The following is a 22,380-nucleotide window of genomic DNA, read 5'->3' as shown; positions in this document are numbered from 1 at the left end:
GAATTATTTTTTTGTTAAGTCGTTCTTAGAATCGTTAAGGATTTTGTTAATTCGTACATAGTATCATTCGTATTTATTTTTATCTTTTACTTTAAGTTCCTCGTTATTGATTTAAACACTCTGCTTCTTGCAGGAACATCAAGCTTTACTCTTGACATTAACGGAAGACCCACTCGTTGCTTTGCAACGAGCTTTGCTCTAGTTATTATTATACTTTTTCTTTTTTTTCTGACTCCTTTTTTGCTTCATAACTCAAAAAGTTTTCAACCGATTTCAATGAAACTTGCAGAGATTTTAGCAAGTTATCGTCCCTCACAGATGTTAAAGTTTTAAAGACAACGTCACTTCCGTTTTGACGTGACGTCATTTTAAAAATTTTAGAAAAGTCATTTTGTCCGGGACTTTTCTCAAAAACGCTTTAAGATAGAGGCTTGAAATTTTCAATGGTTATTATTTGGTCAATTTACCTCTGTAATGAAGCTATATAATAAAAATCTGTCACTTCCGGTCGAAACTGGAAGCGAATCAAATTTTTTGAAAAAATGAATTTTTTGATCAAACAAAAAACGTATACGTATTTTGTAGAGCTTAATAAGCTGAGTCTAATGCTGAAAACCGTTTAAAATTCGGAGGATGCATTACAGAGATATCGAGGTTTAAAAACTGATTTTCCCGGAAATTTTGATGCCGCTTTCTTGGTTTCAAAAATAGTGCAAAATTCACACTGAAAGTAACTTCTACTGTAACAATTCGTACTGATCATAAAACTTTTTAAAAAACATAAAATTATATGCATATTATATAGTTTGCAAAGCTAAATACAAAACTTCAATTCGTTTTAAAATCGGATACTGCATTGCAGAGATATCGGGATTTAAATATTGATTTTTCCGGAAATGTTGATTCCTCGTTATTGGTTTAAAAAATAGTGCAAAATTCACACTTAAAGTAACTCCTGCTGAAAAGATTTCGTACAGGTCATAAAACCGAACTCCTTTTTTATATAGTTAATCAGAGTGTTTATTGAAACAATTTCGTTAATTCGATCGGTAATTACGTTGTTAGTTTTTATTAGTCTTATTAGTTTTAATCGAAATAATTATCGTACGATTCACCATGTCAACTCGCCATGTTTTGAATGCGAGCAACAGCTGATAGCGGTGTGTCAGAAGAATGGCCTGCAAGACGGCGATAGTGAAAATTTCAGCTCAACTAACGTATGACAGATTATAAAGGTATGTTTCAATACAGGATATGTCGTATTGACTTTTTCTCTTCAAAGTGTTTGTGCACTTTTCAATCTAATCCGACATTCCTCTGACTCTAACCTCCGCTTTTGACGTGCGTAACAATATAAAAGCGGGCATTTGAGTCAGAGAAATCTCGGGATATCATCTGTCCAATGTATTTTCACGTGTATGTTTTGCACACTACTCTTTTGAATTTCTATTTATTATTATGTATATGTATGTCTTATTTTGTATTGAACAACACACCACACACTGTAAAACAGTGCAATTAAAAGGGGTGGGGGTCCAAAGGCACACAAGAGTAGAATGTTGTAATTAGAGTGCATGTTTGCATGATGATAACTTTACCCTAAATATTTGAAAATAGCACCTCCACTTAATTAATGAATTAAAGAACTCAGACAGGCTTGTGCTTAATTAAATAAATATATTTGACATGGTAAATATTCAGTCTAAATAAAATTAGAACTTTTGTCTGGCTCGCCGTTATATATGATAACCGCCTGTGAAAGAGCATGTAAAACAGAGTGCAAGATGAAAAGAACTTTAAGTTCAGATTTTAGGTTAATGTTCCCTGATATCTATAAAACATTCTTCTCAAGATTTGATTATTTCACAGAACACAGAAATTCTTTGAGATTAGTTTATCTTTTATATATATTGAATTTTATTGATTCATTTTAGGTAAACTTTACATGCAGAACACATCTACATTGTAAACAATTTTTACAGTAAGACAAATGTATGTAATAATTTTTACTACAATAGCCTCAGGTCTCTCTCTCTCTCTCTATCTCTCTCTCTCTCTCTCATGCTTTTAATCTTGGCAAAGCATCACAGAGCAACATCATTTTGTGCATATCTCTATCTAGGAAAAGAAATCAACAATGCTTTAAATTTCAAAATGAGCATGTATTATCATGCAATCCCTCATTTTTTCATTGTGCAATTAAAATCCAAAGCTTTGTAAAATTGTTTATGGAATTTTATACATACTAAACATAATATTGTTTTTAAAACCTGTCATTAATTAGAAAAGATAAAAAAATCCTCGCTAAATTTATTAGCAAAAAAAAACCCAGCAGAATTCATTTTAAAAAAATGGTATAGCAGAAAATTATACTTTGAGGCTGTTCGGATGAAATACTGTAAGTCGTTTTAATTCCACCGTGTTAAAATTTCATGATTTTAACTAAAGTATCAATTTCGATGGTTTTAATTTCACGCTGCTTAAAAATTCAATTGATCAGAATAGAAGCATTTAAATTTCATAATATTTGGTTAAAGTGTTCAACCTAATGCTTCTTAGGAAAATCAAAAAACAGGGGGATGGTATACATGTAAGGGTATTTCTAAGTGATGTGATGCTTTTGTCATGATAACATCATGTATATGTATGTAGTTTTGAATAAGGTTTCTTATTTAGGGAGGTTGAACAACAGTTGACCTCTAAAAGATTAGGTAAAGATGCTTTATTTATGGAGAGCCCTATAAATCTGTGTTTAATAGAGGAAAGTGGAAATGCTGGGTTCACTGAAATGGCCATATTTTTCTTAATCCTTAATGGAATTGGCAAAATGAGGTATACTTTTTCTCAGAATAGCATAAGCTTTGTAAGTTTAAGACAAGATGACTTTTCAGAGAATGTTAGTGTAAGTTTCAAGACTACATGGTATTTTCAGATTTCTCATTTAACTGTAATTTTGAGTGGATTTTGTACCAAAAGTAGTCTATTTTGGGAAAATGGATGATTTTGTTGGTTATATATGTCATTACATGATTTATTAGCTATAATATACAAGGGAAGTAAATCCCTTTTTAAATGTGTAGAATGACCACCACTAGAGTAAATTGGCTTAGAAAGTAGGTATTTCCTATTCTGATGACAATTAATAGGCTTAAGTTAATTACCAAGATAAGAATTAATACTGCACAGTAAAAGAGTTTTGATCAATTGAATTATTTAAATTATAAATTTGCAGCAATTTTGCTGTCTGATTTCATGAAATAACATTAAGCAACCTGACTTATATAACTCAATTTTTTTAAAACAGCATATTTTTCTTTCAAATAAAATTCACATGTAGACAAATGCAGTTATCAAAGTAAACAATATGTAAAAAAACTCAAGTTTTTGCTCCTTCCTATCCAAAAGTGATATTTTAGATATATTTACAGAATTCAAAAAGCCACCCCCTCTTTCCAATTGTCTCCATTACCATTACATGTTGGATATGTAAATGTACATTTGACCTTGAAATAACATCTGCTATAATAATTACTCTCGAAATGAACAAGAAACAACAAATGTTTACCCTTTTATTGTATATAGGCATCAAAAATGTAGGAAAAACATGTAAAATTTGAACATTTATCATGGAATTCTCATCCGTCCCCAGGTACCCGGTTATGTTTGAATTTCATTTTAATTGAGAGCAGACATCACACTGGTAGGTCTTACTATTTTAGCAAAGTTAAAAGGAGACTAGAAACAAGAATAGATAAGATATTCACTAAATATGATTATAAGCTTACTGTTTCATGAAAACAAGAAATCACATGTATGGCGGCATGTCTTTTTGTGAAAAAAAATGTTACATTTCATCCATTTACCAAGAAAAGATCAATTTTCAATATCAGTGATGGTTGTTTTTAAGTATGTGTGAGAAATGACTTAAGGGAATTGCCACGAGTTTCATAATATTAGGTTAAAGTGTTCAAACTAATGCTTCTTAGGAAAATCAAAAAATAGGGGGAGGGTATACATGTAAGGGTATTTCTAAGTGATGTGATGCTTTTGTCATGATAATATCATGTATATGTATGTAGTTTTGAATAAGGTTTCTTATTTAGGGAGGTTGAACAACAGTTGACTTCTATAAGATTAGGTAAAGATGCTTTATTTATGGAGAGCCCTATGAATCTGTGTTAAATAGAGGAAAGTGGAAATGCTGGGTTCACTGAAATGGCCATATTTTTCTTAATCCTTAATGGAATTGGCAAAATGAGGTATACTTTTTCTCAGAATAGCATAAGATTTGTAAGTTTAAGACAAGATGACTTTTCAGAGAATGTTAGTGTAAGTTAAAGGTAGCAAGGGACAGTTTCGGATAAAGTACCCGTCAATATTTTTGTAAAATTGAGAGTTGCTGTACTTAAAGGCTTATGAGTGTTGCTAAAATTCATGAAACGATTTTTAATGATTATCATTACTTATAGGGATGTCTCTTGTTGAAGTTGATATTCAATATGTAGGCCTCATATGTATAGGTACATGAGATTCAGAAGTAAAATGGGAAACCTGCGGCTTATAATGACTGTTGTGTTGACTTTAGACCGTGAAAATGCAAGTTACAGACGGGAAGGTAAATAACACGAAAAGTAGTTGGATGGGGCATTATAAACTATACACCGGTAAGTTTCTGACATGTGATGGTGCAACATGCACATGGTACGGAAGGTCAACCCTTTGCAGGGAATTGGCTGGGGGAGGTCTAAAAAGCTGAAAAATCATGAAAAATTAGCAAAATATGGAAGGATCAAAATCTCATAAAAACCAGTATGTAGAAAATTTTACAGATTTTGACTAGAAATTTTCTTCAGAAATTGGTGTTTGGCCTTATAAAGAGTGAATTAAAGGTATATGTGCTGAATGGGAACGGAGGAAATTCTAGTTACATGGTTCCGAAGACACACGTCCCCAGGCTACGATGAAATGTATCAAAAAAACTGTCCTGTGCCATCTTATGTCACGTATCGGGATATGTCATACTAATTACACAATCGCAACTTCTCGGGCCTTTACGGCAAGCTCGGAAAAACACCTCGAATGTATTACCTAGGCGTCCATGACAACCCCCCTTTTTGTAAAACTTGATATAAATAGAACGCATTTTACGATCTGTTGAGATATGAGCTATACTTCATTAAAGTAAACGATATACACTAAAATATAACACAGAAGCAACATACAAGACTCTCTATCCGATACTAATTTAATGGGAAGCGACTCCATTTTGTATAAAATTCTAACATCCGGTGATGTTAATACATTCGAGGTGTTTTTCCGAGCTTGCCGGAAAGGCCTGAGAAGTTGCGATTGACTAATTACACTGCATGGTCAGTGTATTTTTTTAAGAAATACTATGCATATGTTAATGTAAACTTTATACTGGTACATGTATTAACACAGCTTATTGATTTTTTTAATTTCAGCTATTGGTGGCCACATGGTTTTTACCTGTTGATTCTTTTCAGCTCTTGAGGTTAACCTGTCACCTCTACCCACATGCATATTCCTTAATGTGTTCTACAGACTATTTACCAGTAAAAATTAAATCGGATAATTCATGAACAGTTACTGTAATGGAACTTTAAGAAAGCATCATGCCTTGTTGTGGTTTGTGTTTGATAAGAAATTATAACAAACAAAATTATGGCTGTTTTAAGTAATTTACAATTGTTAGCTGTGAAAATTTGTTTTTCAATAAAAGTATGCAATTATGTTTCCTTTATTTTTTTTTAGCTCACCTGAACCAAAGGCTCAAGTGAGCTTTTCTGATCACAATATTTTCATCTTCTTTTCAAGAACCACTGGGCAGATTTCAACCACATTTGGCACTAAGCACCACCACTAGGTGAAGGGGATTCAAGTTTGTTCAAATGAAGGGCCACGCCCTCTTTAAAGGGGAGATAATTGAGAATTATTGAAAATTTGTTGGTATTTTTCAAAAATCTTTTTCTCAAAAACTATTCGGCCTGAAAAGCTTAAACTTGTGTGGAGGCATCCTCAGGTAGTGTAGATTCAAGTTTGTTCAAATCATGGCCCCCGTTGGTAGGGAGGGGCCACAAGAGGGGGATCAAGTTTTACATAGGAATATATAGAGAAAATCTTTGAAAATCTTCTTCTCAAAATTTATTAGGCCAGAAAAGCACAAATTAAAGTGGAAGCATCCTCAGGTAGTGTAGATTCAAGTTTGTTAAAATCATAGTCCCAGGTGGTATGGTGGGGTCACAATGGGGGAATGGATTTTTACATAGGAATATATAGAGAAAATCTTTAAAAATCTTCTTCTCAGAAACTAATAAGCCAGGAAAGCTGAAACTTATGTGGAAGCATCCTCAGGTAGTGTAGATACAAAGTTGTGAAAATCATGACCCCGGGGATAGGTTTGGGCCACAATGGGTGGGGGGGGGTCAAAGTTTAACATAGGAATATATAGAGTAAATATTTAAAAATCTTCTTCTCAGAAACTAATCAGCCAGATGGTTCTTTATAATTGTTAAGACTTTGGCCCCAGGACAGTTCTTTGGCCTCACAAGAAGGTTCAGAGTTTGATGTAGGTTTATATCTCATATATAAACTATTGTTAAGGATCTTTTTGAGAACTGCAATACTCAACATGCGATATGACTATAAAATCAGTATAAAATCATCCTTTTAGAAAAGGAACTAATGATTATAAACATAAGCTTAAGAATATTTAGGGGGGAAAATGGATTTTATTTATACAGGATCTACATGTATTATTGTACATTGTCCAGGTAGTTTGCATTGTGACTCCATTAAGCTGATTTTATCATACCTATTGTTCCTCAGGTGAGCGATGTGGCCCATTTGCCTCTTGTTTTAGTTTTTCATTGTTTTTCAATATTAAAAATTAAACATATGTAACCTACGGTAATTTTCATGATGAGTACAAAACTAAAATCCGTTTTTAAATCGGACGATGCATAACAGATATCGGGGTTTAAAAATTGATTTTTCAGAAATTTTGATTCTGCGTTTTTTGGTTTCAAAAATAGCGTGAAGTTCAAACTCGTACCAAAAATAATTCGAATTTTGTTAAGTACTTTGACACTTTCGGAATTATTTTTTTGTTAAGTCGTTCTTAGAATCATTAAGGTTTTTGTTAATTCGTACATAGTATCATTCGTATTTATTTTTATCGTTTACTTTAAGTTGCTCGTTATTGATTTAAACACTCTGCTTCTTGCAGGAACATCAAGCTTTACTCTTGACATTAACGGAAGACCCACTCGTTGCTTTGCAACGAGCTTTGCTCTAGTTTCTCTCTCTTTTTCTCTGAGTTACTCTCTGTTAAACATATGCATCTTTCTATTTCTCTTAGACATGTAATCTCTCTCTCTCTCTATCTCTCTCTCTCTGTCTCTCTCTCTCTCACACATTATTACCCCTTCATTCACTATCTCTAATTTTACAGCTAAACAAGTACTTCTTATCTCTCATTCTTTCTCTAAGCCTCTGTCTTTCATTATTTCATAAATAAACATGTAAACACTTTCTATCTTTTATGTAAACATGTGCATCTTACTTATTCTCTCAGACATGTAGTCTCTCTCTCTCTCTCTCTCTCTCTCTCTCTTTCTCTCTCAGATGCTTACTCTTTTACATGTAAACATGTGCATCTTACTTATTCTCTCAGACATGTAGTCTTTCTCTTTCTCTCTCTCTCTTTCTTGTGACTTACTCTTATACATGTAAACATGTGCATCTTGTAGTCTCTCTCTCTCTCTCTCTCTCTCTCTCTCTCTCTCTCAGATACTTACTCTTATACATGTAAACACGTGCATCTTATTCTCTCAGACATGTACTCTCTCTCTCTCTCTCTCTCTCTCTCTCTCTTTCTCTTGTGACTTACTCCTATACATGTAAACATGTGCATCTTATTCTCTCAGGCATGTAGTCTCTGTTTCTTACTCACAGACTTAGTATGTAAACATGTGCATCTAACTATTTTTCTGACATGTATTCTCTCTCTCTCTCTCTCTCTCTCTCTCTCTCTCTATCTCTCTCTTCTCTGACTTACTCTGTTAAACATATGCATCATTCTATTTCTCTCAGACATGTAATCAATTTCATTCTTTTATTATTACTTTCTCTCACTATCTCATGATTTTACAGCTAAACCTGTACTTCTTGTCTCTCATTAAATCTGTTCTCTTGCTTTCTAACTGTTCTCTCTATCCCTCACACTTTCACTACCAAACCTCTCTCTCTCTATATCTATCTCTCTCTCATACAGATGAACTCAACTAAACTTTGTCTCTTACTCCCTTACTCTTGTTGTTCCATATCTATCATTTAATATGTCTTGCTCTGTATAACATGTCTGTTTGCTCTCTCTCTCTTTCTCTCTCTCTTTCTCTCTCTCTTTCTTTCTATCTCTCTCTCACAGATACTTACTCTTATACATGTAAACATGTACATCTTACATGTAATATCTCTCTCTTTTCTTAGACATGTTATCTCTCTCTCTCTCTCTCTCTCTCTCTCTTTCTCTCTCATTATTACTTTCTTTAATTGCTATCAAAATACAATTCACACCTAATCCTCAAATTTGTGCAAAATGGGAACCCACCAGTGTAACCATGTTAATTCCTGGTTTATGTCCCATGCTTTGCTATTCCTTTAACCCTGGTTGATTTTTGACTGCCCCCCCCCCCCTTTAGATAAATTAGCCCTGATACTACCACAAAGGTATGTTTCTCCTCGTCTAACACACCAATAATCAAATGGGAATGTGGGCAATAGTTATATTGTCAGTTCCTGGGTAAGAAGTTGATGTTGACCTCGGCCTATGCTCTCGAGTAACAGTTCTTATCCCAGTACTAACACAATGACCACGGCCCTCATACCCATTTAAAAGATGTATACTACATGTAAAATGTCTATGAATGACACACGACGACAAACGTGAGATAGCAATGGGTCTCCTGAGTGACTCAGGTGACCTAAAAATACAGAGTATAGCTACATAAACATGGTGATATTACATGAATACTATACCACATATATTCTCTCTTTGATCTTTCAGTCAACAGCACAGTCAAACACAGCCTGGGAACCTGTAAAGAGACCATCAACTGTTACATTCTAGTACTTGATGATATCCCGCACAATTGCGGGATTTAATATTACATACATTTATATGATACAATGCTTCACAAGATATCTGTGAGCCAATGCTCACTAGTGATACCCCCGCTCTGATGTAAATATGCAAAATAAGCAAAGTCGACATTTAACAGAAAGCTGGCATCAGATTGGTACAGAAATATATCCCATAATATGGCATGCCTAAACAAATAGTGTGTTAAAATTTCAAGCATCTGCGATTAATAGCTGCTGAGAAATCTTTGAGGAAAATTTGTTTGAAAATTTTGGCTAAAAATAAACAAAGTCGTCATTTAACAATAAGTGGACGTCTGATTGGTACAAAAATATATCCCATAATATGGCATGCCTAAACAAACATTGTGTAAAAATTTCAAGCATCTGCGATAAATAGTTGCTGAGAAATCTTTGAGGAAAATTTGTTTGAAAATTTTGGTTAAAAAATAAGCAAAGTCGTCATTTAACAGGAAGTTGACGTTCGATTGGTACAAAAATATATCCCGTGATATGGCATGCCTGAACAAACACTGTGTAAAAATTTCAAGCATCTGCGATAAATTGTTGCTGAGATAAATGTGACAGAAATTTTTGTTACGGACGGAGAGACAGACAGACAGATAGACAGACAGACGGACAGACACACAAGGGTAAAACAGTATACCCCCTCTCCTTTGGAGCGGGGGTATAATTATAATATATAAAGAAAATTTATAAAACATGGATAAAATGCAGTTGTGTCTTTACCCCATGTAAAGAACAGACTATAATTGCTATCAAAATACAATTCACACCTCCGTTGACCTCGGCCTATGGTTTCGGGCAACAGTTCTTACCCCAGGACTAACACAATGACTACTGCCCTCATACCCATTTAAAAGATGTATACTGAAATGTCTACAAATGACACACGACAACAAACGTGAGATAGCAATGGGTCTCCTGAGTGACTCAGGTGACCTAAAAATACATAGAATAGTTACATGAACATGGTGATATTACATGAATACTATACCACATATATTCTCTTTGACCTCTCAGTCAACAGCACAGTTAGACACAACCTGGGAACCTGTAAAGAGACCATCAACTGTTACATACTACAGACTGATATAACCTATCAGTCAACAGTCAGACACAGAGAACCTGTAAAGAGACCATCAACTGTTACATACTACAGACTGGTATAACCTATCAGTCAACAGTCAGACACAGAGAACCTGTAAAGAGACCATCAACTGTTACATACTACAGACTGGTATAACCTATCAGTCAACAGTCAGACACAGGGAACCTGTAAAGAGACCATCAACTGTTACATTCTAGTACTTGATGATATCTTTAAATTTTTTTTTTAGGCCTTATGCCTTTCTGTTACTCAAGTAATCGACTGACCAAAAATAATGTTTAGGTTCACACTTCAATCTAAAGAATATTATATGTATGCATAAATATATGATTTTTTATTAAAGCACATAGTAGGCCAATTCATTTAATTTTGTATTCCTACAAATTTTCTCAATAAAATTAGAATGATGTCGATTATTTGTTTCAATGTTCAATTGTTCCGCCCCCTCCTACTCAGTATTATATATTCAAATACATTAATGTATTAAATTAATTAAATTAGTTTATTAAAACATCCTACCATATTCATGATATTCACCATTCTTTTAACGATCACTATTGATGTGTATCATTTGTAGTATAGGAAAAACAAAACAATTTTTATGACCATTCATCGCCCAGTCCCTTTTCAACCTCCCTATTTTATGTACACATGATTGCGTGGACCCTGAGGTCCACGCAGAAAATATATAAACGAGGTTAAACCGGATGCTCTGGGGAAAATTTAGCCTGCGCATGAGCTAGCCTGGTTCCTGTCGGTAATGGGTAGCTCAGGGAACCAGGCTAGCACACGTTTATCTGAATCGGGATCGGGATTCCGTGCCATATGCACACATAAGTTCAAAGGCGCTGTAATTGTAAAGTTGTCGGTAAACAGTACAGAAACAAAGTATTCCTTTTAAAGAAATGATTTGCATGTGATATGAACTATCAGTATTATGAAATAAGTTAATGTTATGCCGAAACTACAACATGCATCAAATAGCATAATTTGCAATGTTTTGTTGTTTTCCGAATACACATATGTAACTTTACTTTTATAGTAGGCAAGGCTAGAGAACTTCCCGATTAAACTTTTTTAAGCATTTAAGTATGATTGAATAATTATGTCACTGTATAAAAGTTTAAATTTCAAGAAAAATGCATCCAAATATGAAATGTTTAATTTACACAAAGCTGTCACTGCATAACGTTAGTTAACAAAGTAGTGCGAATCGTAATGTGTGCGCAAATAGTAGAATTCACCGAATGCCTGATACTATACATGCAAACTTCATTCATATATAGATCATAATTATTTTAGAAGTCAGGGCTATACATACATGTATACGTAATGCAACGTACAAATTTAGTGGTTAAAAGCAGAGGGCTAGAGTCGGTGGAATCTCTGATAATTTTAACTAAAGGCTTTCACGCTTTCGTTGGAAACACATGCAAATGGTCCACGTATTGTAGTCCTTTTTTAAAGGACAGCAACTTGTTTATTCATATAGACGTAGAACACAATCTGTTCATTGTTTACAAATTAATGCAAAAAGTTAACTACTAATCTTTCCTGGTATAAAAATGTATGAAATTAAAAGACACTAGTGTATGCTAACGATGCAGCTGTGAAACGATAAGCACGGGCCTTTATCATTGTGATGTCATGAAAAAAGTTCACACATTATTGAAATGATTTGCTATTCTGCAGGTTCATATAAGGAAACATATTTGCAACTATAAATATCAAGTATCACCTTCTATGTATACTCTAAGTAAATTCCCAGTAAATATATTCACTCTTTACATTTAATCATTCGATATCATTGCAAGTGTACAATTTGATACAACTCCCACTGGCTTGGATCCCCCAAAACATGTCCACCACCATACTCTCATTTTTGCTACTTTAGGCTGGTTTTAAAATATTGAAAATGAAAGTAGGTTTTAGTTAATTCAACAATAATTACTTATCAGGTAAAATTCAATTATAGTTTATGGACATCATATTACACTTGTTAAAATACCAAAAGTGTAAGCAGTTACTCTGGTGCAGGCATTTTTTAGTTAATTGACAAAATGTAGTATAGATATTCTTACATGTAACAAATGTTAAAGTGTCAATAACTATATTTTTTTTTTCAAATTCTGGTAAGCGATTAAGACATTGATAAATGTTTTCTCATAAAATGTTGGTCTTTCAACAGGAAAACAAAATGTTACTTACTTTTTTAGACAAATGCCACCCCCCCCCCCAAAAAAAAAGCTATTCATATATTTAGTTTTTAATGTTTTAATCGGTCAACTTAGTTTTCATTATTAATTAATTTCATCTTTATATTACTTAACGTATATACTCCCAGTAAACATTTAAAAAAAAAGGGGGGGGGGATTCTGTGTCTGAACAAACGACTGGTCCATTGAGCTGTTGGATTGAAACAACTTACCCCCTCCTCCCTTACCTGAACTAAGTTACAACAGTTTTTTCTTCAACACTTTACATATACACGAATGACATGTTTGTTTTCGGGTCAGCCATTTTACATAGTTGACTTTTAAAACTATCGCGTTTTATCTCACCTAAATTGTCACGGGCAAGATATAAGGAAGAAGTAGACTATATTGTAGAATATATGATATGACAAACTTTTTTCACGGGGAACAATTATCTAAACGGATAGAAATAAACTTTCCTTTCCTCTTCCCAAATCGGTCTATCGTCTGGTCGACATACGTCACAGCGATGCTTAGACGTTTCGCCACCTAGCAATTTCGACCCCAAATGGTTTCGGTCCCAGATAAGGAATTTACCGGTTTTCAAAAATAGAAAAAAGCTGTTCGAATATTCAGTTTTAAATGTAATAATCGGTCAACTTAGTTTTCATTATTACTTTATTTCATCTTTATATTAATTAATGTATATGTACTCGAAGTAAACATTTTTTAAAGTAAGGGGGTGGGTGGAGGGATCGGGGGGGGGGGGGTGGGGGTAAAAATTGATTTGAGACCACGGATGACTTCTAAAGCAATCCTGTATTTCTACATATTTTGCAGAAATGTTTGCCAGAACAATTCAAGTGAATTTACTGGTCAGTTTCACTGTATGTGCTTTGTTTTATTAATTCATGTTAAATTTCATTATGCGTTTGTGAAATAAAATTTGAGAATTATCTTTTGGACGACAATCCTGCTATCTGTAGCATTCCTGTCCCGTCACAATGAAGTGTGTTTGTTTTATAACAGAATGTCTGATTCTGACTGACACCGGAAATCGTGTTTATTTCAGCAGCCAAAACATCACACTTGTTGAACTGAACACAAGCACATAACAACATGTCAAGGACATTCGGTACACGCACTTTTGCACAAAATAATGAATGAAAACAAAATATATACGGTATGAATCGTATGACATAATGGATTTTTATGAATTACAGCTAGAAATGTTATTCGCATTATAGACACAATCTTTTTAAGAAACAACATACATTAAACATAAATATGCAGCAATCACCATGCCCAGAGAAAAGGGGGTATGAGGTCTATTTTTGGTAGCTTTACTACACTGCTTTAATAAGTTGTTTTTTTTTAAACTAAAACCACGCCATCGTTTAAAAATCGTCAGCGCTTATTATGACACGTCTTTTACTTCCTATAATTAGGCAACTTCAAAACAAAGAAATGTTTACAGGCTTCAGGATCGGGGGCGGATTGGGGTGGGGGTGGTGGATGGGGCCTGCCCTCCCCCACACTTTTTTAAAAGCGGTCACAGACACGCACTTTTTCGAAGTATGTATAAATTACTGGGATAATTTTATAAGAAAACCAGGCCCCGAGGTTATAAAACTTTTTACATACTCGTTCTCAAACTCAAACTCGTACTCCGAGTACGCGCTCCACTGAGTACGACTCTTAAACCAAGGTTATAAAAGGTTTGGAGTACGTTCTTCTATCATTCATTGTATTACAATCTCAATACCATTGTACAAAGGTACACACAGATTATAATGATACAATACGTGGTGTTTCTCACTGAGAGAGAGAGAGAGAGAGAGAGAGAGAGAGATTACAGCCTGTTAATTACCTCGTTCCTTTTAAAGTTGTTTATATCTACGCTCCCTACCCTCTTTTCCAAAAACATTTGAGATAATCACAGTTTGTTGATAAATTTCCCAATAACACTGGATTTATCGTCTTTGTTGCTCAAAAGTTCATCTGTGTTGAAATATAATCGTACACGCCAAATAAAGTGTATCAAATACTCAGACCAACAAAATACAAAAGCCACCACACGTGCTGAACCTATACACTTCTATTCAATCAAGACATCGTCTTTCATGTATGCATGTTTTAGACTTTCCAGATCTGTTCAAGCTCGCCCATTCTTTCCACAAATTGTTTATAAAATATGTTTTCGGAATTTCATAAATTAAAGTGACAAACACAGCTTTTAATTGAGTTTCACTTATAAAAACACGTGTCTAAACCACATTAAAATCGCTTAGTAAGTTCACACGCACCGTTGTATTTTATGATGCGATTTTTATAAACCATAATCTTTGAAATAATTAACTATATATAAGCATTATTCACATATTTTTTTTTCAAAATGTAAGATTGCATGTAACTCTCAATAAGACATCTGCGTTAATATGTCCATTTTTTGGCACTAATCGATAGCACAGTGCCGATAGTTGTAGCTTATACTCGGTCAGTAGTAAGATTTTTACATAGTGTCTAAAATTTTCATATTATCGATGTTACACAACGAATGAATACATCTCTCTCTCTCTCTCTCTCTCTCTCTCTCTCTCTCTCTCTCTCTCTCTCTCTCTCTCTCTCTCTCTCTCTCTCTCTCTCTCTCTCTCTCTCTCAATGAACAATGAATACAAATATCGGCCAAGTGATTATATATTAAAAAAAAAATTAAATAATAGTCGTTTATAGAGTGCATGCAGATGCATGCGGTAATCTGAAGTTTTAATAAATTTCGCGATTCTAAGATTTTTTTTTTATGGCTATACATTGTACATTGGAACAAACGATCATACACATTGACTTCAGTATCATCGAAATTTGTTTCTTGTAAATAAAAAAAAAGATGAAAAATCATTTAAGTTTACATCTAATGCCCTTTAACATGCGTTTGTATTACTTACTGCTAATTTTTGATTACTTTCTATATTTCCAAGTAAGATTGCTTTTTGTTAACTTTCAAAATCGGTTCTTATTATTCTTAATGGTCTTGATATTTCGAAAAAAAAATTGTTGTAAATTATTTACAGGATATGTCATAACTTGGTGTTATAAGGGAGATAACTCAAATTATCAACCTCTTCAGCATAACTAACCCTCTCTCTCTCTCTCTCTCTCTCTCTCTCTCTCTCTCTCTCTCTCTCTCTCTCTCTCAGTTAAATGTGTTGTCATGATAATCAGTCCCTCTACACATATCCACCCACCACGCATTATTCACAACCTTTCACCTCGCATGTTTTTATCATTAAAACACGGCGATAAAGCTCTGCCATTCGTTCAACTGTATTTGAGATCATGAGCGTGATGAGTTTTCATACATACATGAACTCGAATAGGTTTCGAGTCACGTGATCAGGTAATATAAATAGTAGAACAATGCGGTGGCGTGGAACTCTAAGCTTGCTCGTTAGTTGTATGTGTTTTAAATGAGGTAAAATGGCAGATAGAATGGAATGCAGTGATATAGGACTATCGAACGATGAGACAGTTTCATTATTTTCCTTCCTTACTATAAAGAAAGCGATAGAAAAACAGAGTTGTTTAATCATAAAAACATAACGGGGCTTACTCAGAAACTTCCAAAAACCCCATCACGGTGAGCAGTGCTGTGCATGAGGCAGAGACCGGACCAGCATTTGAGTTCAAGCACGAGGGGCGAAGTCCCAAAAGTTGGCTGAATTTGAAGAACTGTTTCAGTATAGAAATTTAGCGAAGGCCGCGCTCGTTTTTGACGGGGAGAAAGCCGTTCACAACAAAGAAACAAAGTCATTAAGGTGGACTACCACACCTGGTAAAAGTCACTAAAATTAAAGGTAAATTATTTAATTACGATAGATATGATGATAAATAAACCGTACGTATGTCCAAAAAGCGAACAAATGTGGGAGGGGGTATTTTGTTTAGCGGGTGGGGGATCCAATGGCTTTTTGGGGGAAGCTTTGCTTTACTTATTTAGTAAGTTTTTTTTCAGGGGAAATACACGCAACCACTCCACCTGTAGACCCGCGCATGAAATGTATTACATGAGGAATTCTTTTAAGAGTAAAATGGACATTAAATGTTCAAACAGGTGTACCCTGCTGCATGTAAGTGTAGGTGTCCCTGACAATACGTTATTTCTTGATTTGTTCTCAGTAAATAAAATATTGGTGCATTGCATTTCATGTAGAATAAAGTGCATATATTTATTGATATTTTTGAAATTATGATCCATGTACTTCAACCACGCCATCATTTAAAGATCTAGGTCAGTTCCTGACTTTGAGCTTTGGAGGACCCTTATCGTGCCAGCGCCTACCAAGACATGTCCTTCACTTCCTATAGTAAGCCACCATGGAAATAGATATGATAGTTGATTTTTCTAAAATTATGGTTAAGTATGCCACTCCCCCATGCGCTAATCTAGAGGGGTCAGGGGTACGAACCCCCTCCAACTCTTGCAAAATTCAAATTTCTTTAAATTAACTAAAGAAATTGCCAGAATTATGTCTCAACCCCCGCCCCCCCCCCCCCCCCCGGGCAAACTCAAATATCCGTCGGACCCCCCCCCCCCCCCCCTCCCGGGGATTTTTTTTTGGATCTGCACATGCCCCCTCTACTTTCAGAAACAATGCTAAGTAATATATCCTAGAGTTCCTTGATGTCTTATACACTTCAATCTGTGTTAGAAGGGAGATAACTCGGAGTATCAATCTCTTCAAATAGGCCCACACAACACAGAGATACTTATAACAAAAAAAAAAAAAAACAAATTGCGCAAAATATTGATGTGACATGGTTTAAACAAATGTTAATACTCGATTTTTACATGATTTTTTTTAAATTTACCATCCAGTAAGGAATTAATTTTAGAAAAAAATCCAGACATTTTGCAAATTTCATGTTTTTCACAAACGTTTTCAAGGGGATACCCATTTCTGAGAGGTTATAACAAACAACTAGCAAGTAAACATATACTTTTTCTTATTTATATGTATTGTTAGGATGTATATATATATATAATCTAAACTGGGTTTTCCATGATTGAGCCCAATTAGTGCTAACTATAGGACAACCTTAAGAGAATTAACAAGCCGAATTAAATTATCGTCCCTACTAATGGAAAATCGACGCCTTGATATTTGTATAAAGAAGTTCTGTAAGCATTTTTATCAGAAACCTAAGAAGTCCGACAAAGATAACTCTTCATTTTCAGATCGTTTTATTTTTTATTTTTTTATATTTTATCTCTGTTTATTCTTTGAGGCTTGACAGGCTTTCACTGATTTAGAACTTTTCGTTTTTCAGTCCACAAATTCACGGCCATTAATCAATTTCTGATCACATGCAACACAGAACAACAGATGAATGTGCATCAGTGGAGAATGTGGATCAATTGTTTAAATGGAAGTCCAGGTCGCCGTTAACACTTTAAATTAGCCGCTACCGACACATTTAGGACTGGGCGATGTTAATTAAAGACAATGAAATGCTTTCTTTTGTTATTCATTAGGGGCTATATGAAGTAAGCAATCATTGCAGAAAAAAACGGATTTCCGGAAATATTTGAACAAAACAAAACCGGAAATTGGTAATAAAGAGACCTCATAACTGTTCTAAGAACAATTCTGCTAATAGTTTATTATCACATTTCGTCTTTATAAAAAAAACAAAAGAAAAATATTTCCGGAATATTTGTAACTGATTCTTCATTTCTGTTATTAACCTATAATAAGTGAAACATTTCCATAAGATAATACCACATTACCGGCATACATTATCACACTTTCGACATGTGTATGTCTTTAATTTAAACAGTTACACAAGATAATACCACATTACCGGCATATATTGACACCCTTACTATGTATTTTACCAATATACATCGTATTCTACATTTACTTAACACCCCCACCCCCGCCCCCGCTTTTTAAACAGGAGGAGGAAAACGCACACAACAGTTCGTGAAAATATGATTTCATTTTGTAATGTGACGTTTGATTAAACATCCGTATAAAAATTACATGTGTATCTTATATACTGGGTTCTTATCAAATGGACGCACTGGCTAGTTTTTATTTAGTTGCTTTTATTTTAATTGACTCTGTAATCCTCGCCATATTTCTCTGAAGCTATGGACGCTGATTATTTACCTTCACTGCAATTGCGAACTGTCCATTGAACTATCAGGGTCAAGGTTAGGGTTAGGCTGATGGGCCCCGGGTTGTACAATATCTGAAAGAATGGACAGTTTTTATCTTATTACCATTACTTGGTTTTAGCAGTGGTCCTTTTGTCCACATTGCATTATGAAATGCATGCTCAATACTTATGACATACACATGTCACTATGATAAAATATTTACTTACTGCTCAGTGGTAAGCATAGTTCGATCCCGCCCACTGGTCATGTGTGTACAAACATTGGAAGAGGATCGTGTGATTCTGTTAAGGATTAAACTGTTAACACGTGGATATATGAATGTCTGTTTTCATCTAAAAAAAATTCCGATCATCCAAATTTATACAAAAGGACGACGTTAATCAATCGAATTTATGTTGTTTTTTGTTTGTTAATTCGTGCAATAGGTTATTTTGATTTTGTCTTGGATACTCTGTGTAGTTTGTATGTGGAAGATGGTAAATTTCCGTGAGGTTGGAGGAACTAGCAGTTGTGTTGTGTTACTGTGAGTTTGTGTTCATCCCAATTATCTGCAGCAGTCCAGTATGTTGGCTGTAGTCGTCTAATAAGTAGAAAAACTGACGACGCAACAATGTTTTAATTAGATGTATTTATTAGGGATGTAATTGATATCCCTTACATAACCAACCGTAGACAGAGAACAAAGACGGGAGTCCCAGGCCGCCAAAGTTCTTCTTTAGAATACACATACTATCGTAAGAATCGTCACGTGTCAATGTTGGTTAAATTTAAAAACCCGTACATTTAACTATTGAGTCACAGTACAGAGGACGTTTAACATTAATGTGTGCAATGAGTAGAATCAAACAAATCTAAGTCTATGATCTCTCTGACAATGACAATTAACAATGACTCACGGACACGGACGATAGTGCGACGGTAACAAATTAAAAATGCTTTGTAACAAGATGTTTAAACACCCTCCGAACGACACGACCGATTGTGTGATAGTAACAAGAGATGTCTTTGTAACAAGCTGTTTTTGCGATGTTGTGAGCTTGGCTTTTAAATCAATAGATAAGGATTATATTACAATTCAGGTATAAACCTGTTCAAAAACAGACCTCATTGACTTTATTGTATTAGTTGTCGCAACAACATAAATTATTCAACGTGATTTGTGTTTAATAACATTAATTGAAATTCAAAAATTATAACTCCAATGCATCGTAATTTGTTCTTTACATACAAGAGTGCAGCGTGAATTTATTATTTTTTTTTTATCAATAGCGGGGAATACGGACTGTATATTACCTTCAAGAGGGACTGTAGATTACCAGTCAAAAGGGATTGCTCGTTACCGGCGAATAGAGGATGTACATTACCGGCCAATAGAGACCATACATAACCGGCCAATAGAGACTATACATTACCAGTCAATAGAGACTATACATTACCGGCCAATAGAGAGTATACATTACCGGCCAATAAGGACTATACATTACCGGCCAATAGAGACTATACATTACCGGCCAATAGAGACTATACATTACCGGCCAATAGGGACTGTACATTACCGGCCAATAGAGACTGTACATTACCGGCCAATAGGGACTGTACATTACCGGCCAATAGAGACTATACATTACCGGCCAATAGGGACTATACATTACCGGCCAATAGGAACTATACATTACCGGCCAATAGAGACTATACATTACCGGCCAATAGAGACTATACATTACCGGCCAATAGGGACTGTACATTACCGGCCAATAGAGACTGTACATTACCGGCCAATAGGGACTGTACATTACCGGCCAATAGAGACTATACATTACCGGCCAATAGGGACTATACATTACCGGCCAATAGGAACTGTACATTACCGGTCAATAGGGACTGTACATTACCGGCCAATAGGGACTGTACATTACCGGTCAATAGGGACTGTACATTACCGGTCAATAGGGACTGTACATTACCGGCCAATAGGGACTGTACATTACCGGGCAGTAGAGACTATACATTACCGGCCAATAGCTATTCATTACCGGCCAATAGAGACTATACATTACCGGCCAATAGAGACTATACATTACCGGCCAATAGGGATTGTACATTATCGGCCAATAGGGACTGTACATTACCGGCCAATAGAGACTATACATTACCGGCCAATAGAGACTATACATTACCGGCCAATAGAGGGTATACATTACCGGCCAATAGCTATTCATTACCGGCCAATAGAGACTATACATTACCGGCCAATAGAGACTATACATTACCGGCCAATAGGGATTGTACATTACCGGCCAATAGGGACTGTACATTACCGGCCAATTGAGACTATACATTACCGGCCAATATAGACTATACATTACCGGCAAATAGAGGGTATACATTACCGGCCAATAGCTATTCATTACCGGCCAATAGAGACTATACATTACCGGCCAATAGAGACTATACATTACCGGCCAATAGGGATTGTACATTATCGGCCAATAGGGACTGTACATTACCGGCCAATAGAGACTATACATTACCGGCCAATAGAGACTATACATTACCGGCAATTAGGGACTGTACATTACCGGCCAATAGAGACTGTATATTACCGGCCAATAGAGACTATACGTTACCGGCCATTAGGGACTGTACATTACCGGCCAATAGAGACTATACATTACCAGCCAATAGAGACTATACGTTACCGGACAATAGAGACTGTACATTACCGGCCAATAGAGACTATACATTACCGGCAATTAGGGACTGTACATTACCGGCCAATAGAGACTGTACATTACCGGCCAATAGAGACTATACGTTACCGGCTATTAGGGACTGTACATTACCGGCCAATAGAGACTATACATTACCAGCCAATAGAGACTATACGTTACCGGACAATAGAGACTGTACATTACCGGCCGATAGAGACTGTACATTACCGGCCAATAGAGACTATACGTTACCGGCCATTAGGGACTGTACATTACCGGCCAATAGAGACTGTACATTACCGGCCAATAGAGACTATACATTACCAGTTAATAGGGATTTTTTTATTTGTTGTACATTTAAATGTAGACAAGAAGTTAAAAAAAACAACCTATAAAAAGCAGTTAAATCTTTGGTATAAATGTATCTTAAAGAACACAAAGAACTATAATTGTCACAAGTGAAACGGTAGTAAATTAGAGAGGTTTAGCAAACCGACGTGTACGCGTACGTGTACGTGTAGCAGGGGATTCCCCCCCGGAAATGTGCGCATTACGTCATCAATTTTGCTATTGACGAAATTCTACAAGTTGCTGTAAACGTGTGAAACAGCGAGTACCCGTAAGTGCAAACTTGTAGCTTATATTTTCTTTATTATTATATATTGTGATAAAAGTGTGTGTTTTCCCTAAACTTGGAGACTTATTACGAGATTTTTTACAAAAAAATTTATGTCTTTCATTGAAAATTTTGTTTTTATCGAGTGTTTAAAACACCTATCTCGTCTTTAATTATAGGCTTCTAAAACACACTGAGCTGTGACTAATCGTGTATAATTAACTTTTCAAATTATAGAAAAGAGTTATTAAATGTAAATAAAGTTATGCTAAATAAAAATAGCATAGCTTTTTAAGAGAGAGAGAGAGAGAGAGAGAGAGAGAGAGAGAGAGATAGAGAGAGAGAGAGAGAGAGAGAGAGATGCTCTGTTTATGTTTTCA

The 22,380-nt window shown here is 35.1% G+C and overlaps 1 protein-coding gene and 1 long non-coding RNA gene across 2 annotated transcripts in view; one reads left to right on the top strand and one right to left on the bottom strand.

The window, feature by feature from the left end:
- LOC128171447 (uncharacterized) overlaps window positions 1–22,380 on the bottom strand; it is a 136,814-nt gene that overhangs the window by 13,350 nt on the left and 101,084 nt on the right. The window lies entirely within an intron of this gene.
- LOC128171467 (uncharacterized) lies at window positions 821–5,753 on the top strand. Its single transcript, XR_008242084.1, has 2 exons — window positions 821–1,235; window positions 5,466–5,753. It is a non-coding gene; the product is annotated as an uncharacterized LOC128171467 (long non-coding RNA).

The sequence above is a fragment of the Crassostrea angulata genome, chromosome 2, assembly GCF_025612915.1.
Source record: "Crassostrea angulata isolate pt1a10 chromosome 2, ASM2561291v2, whole genome shotgun sequence".
NCBI lineage: Eukaryota > Metazoa > Mollusca > Bivalvia > Ostreida > Ostreidae > Magallana > Magallana angulata.
This window is presented reverse-complemented; position numbering and strand designations above follow the sequence as displayed.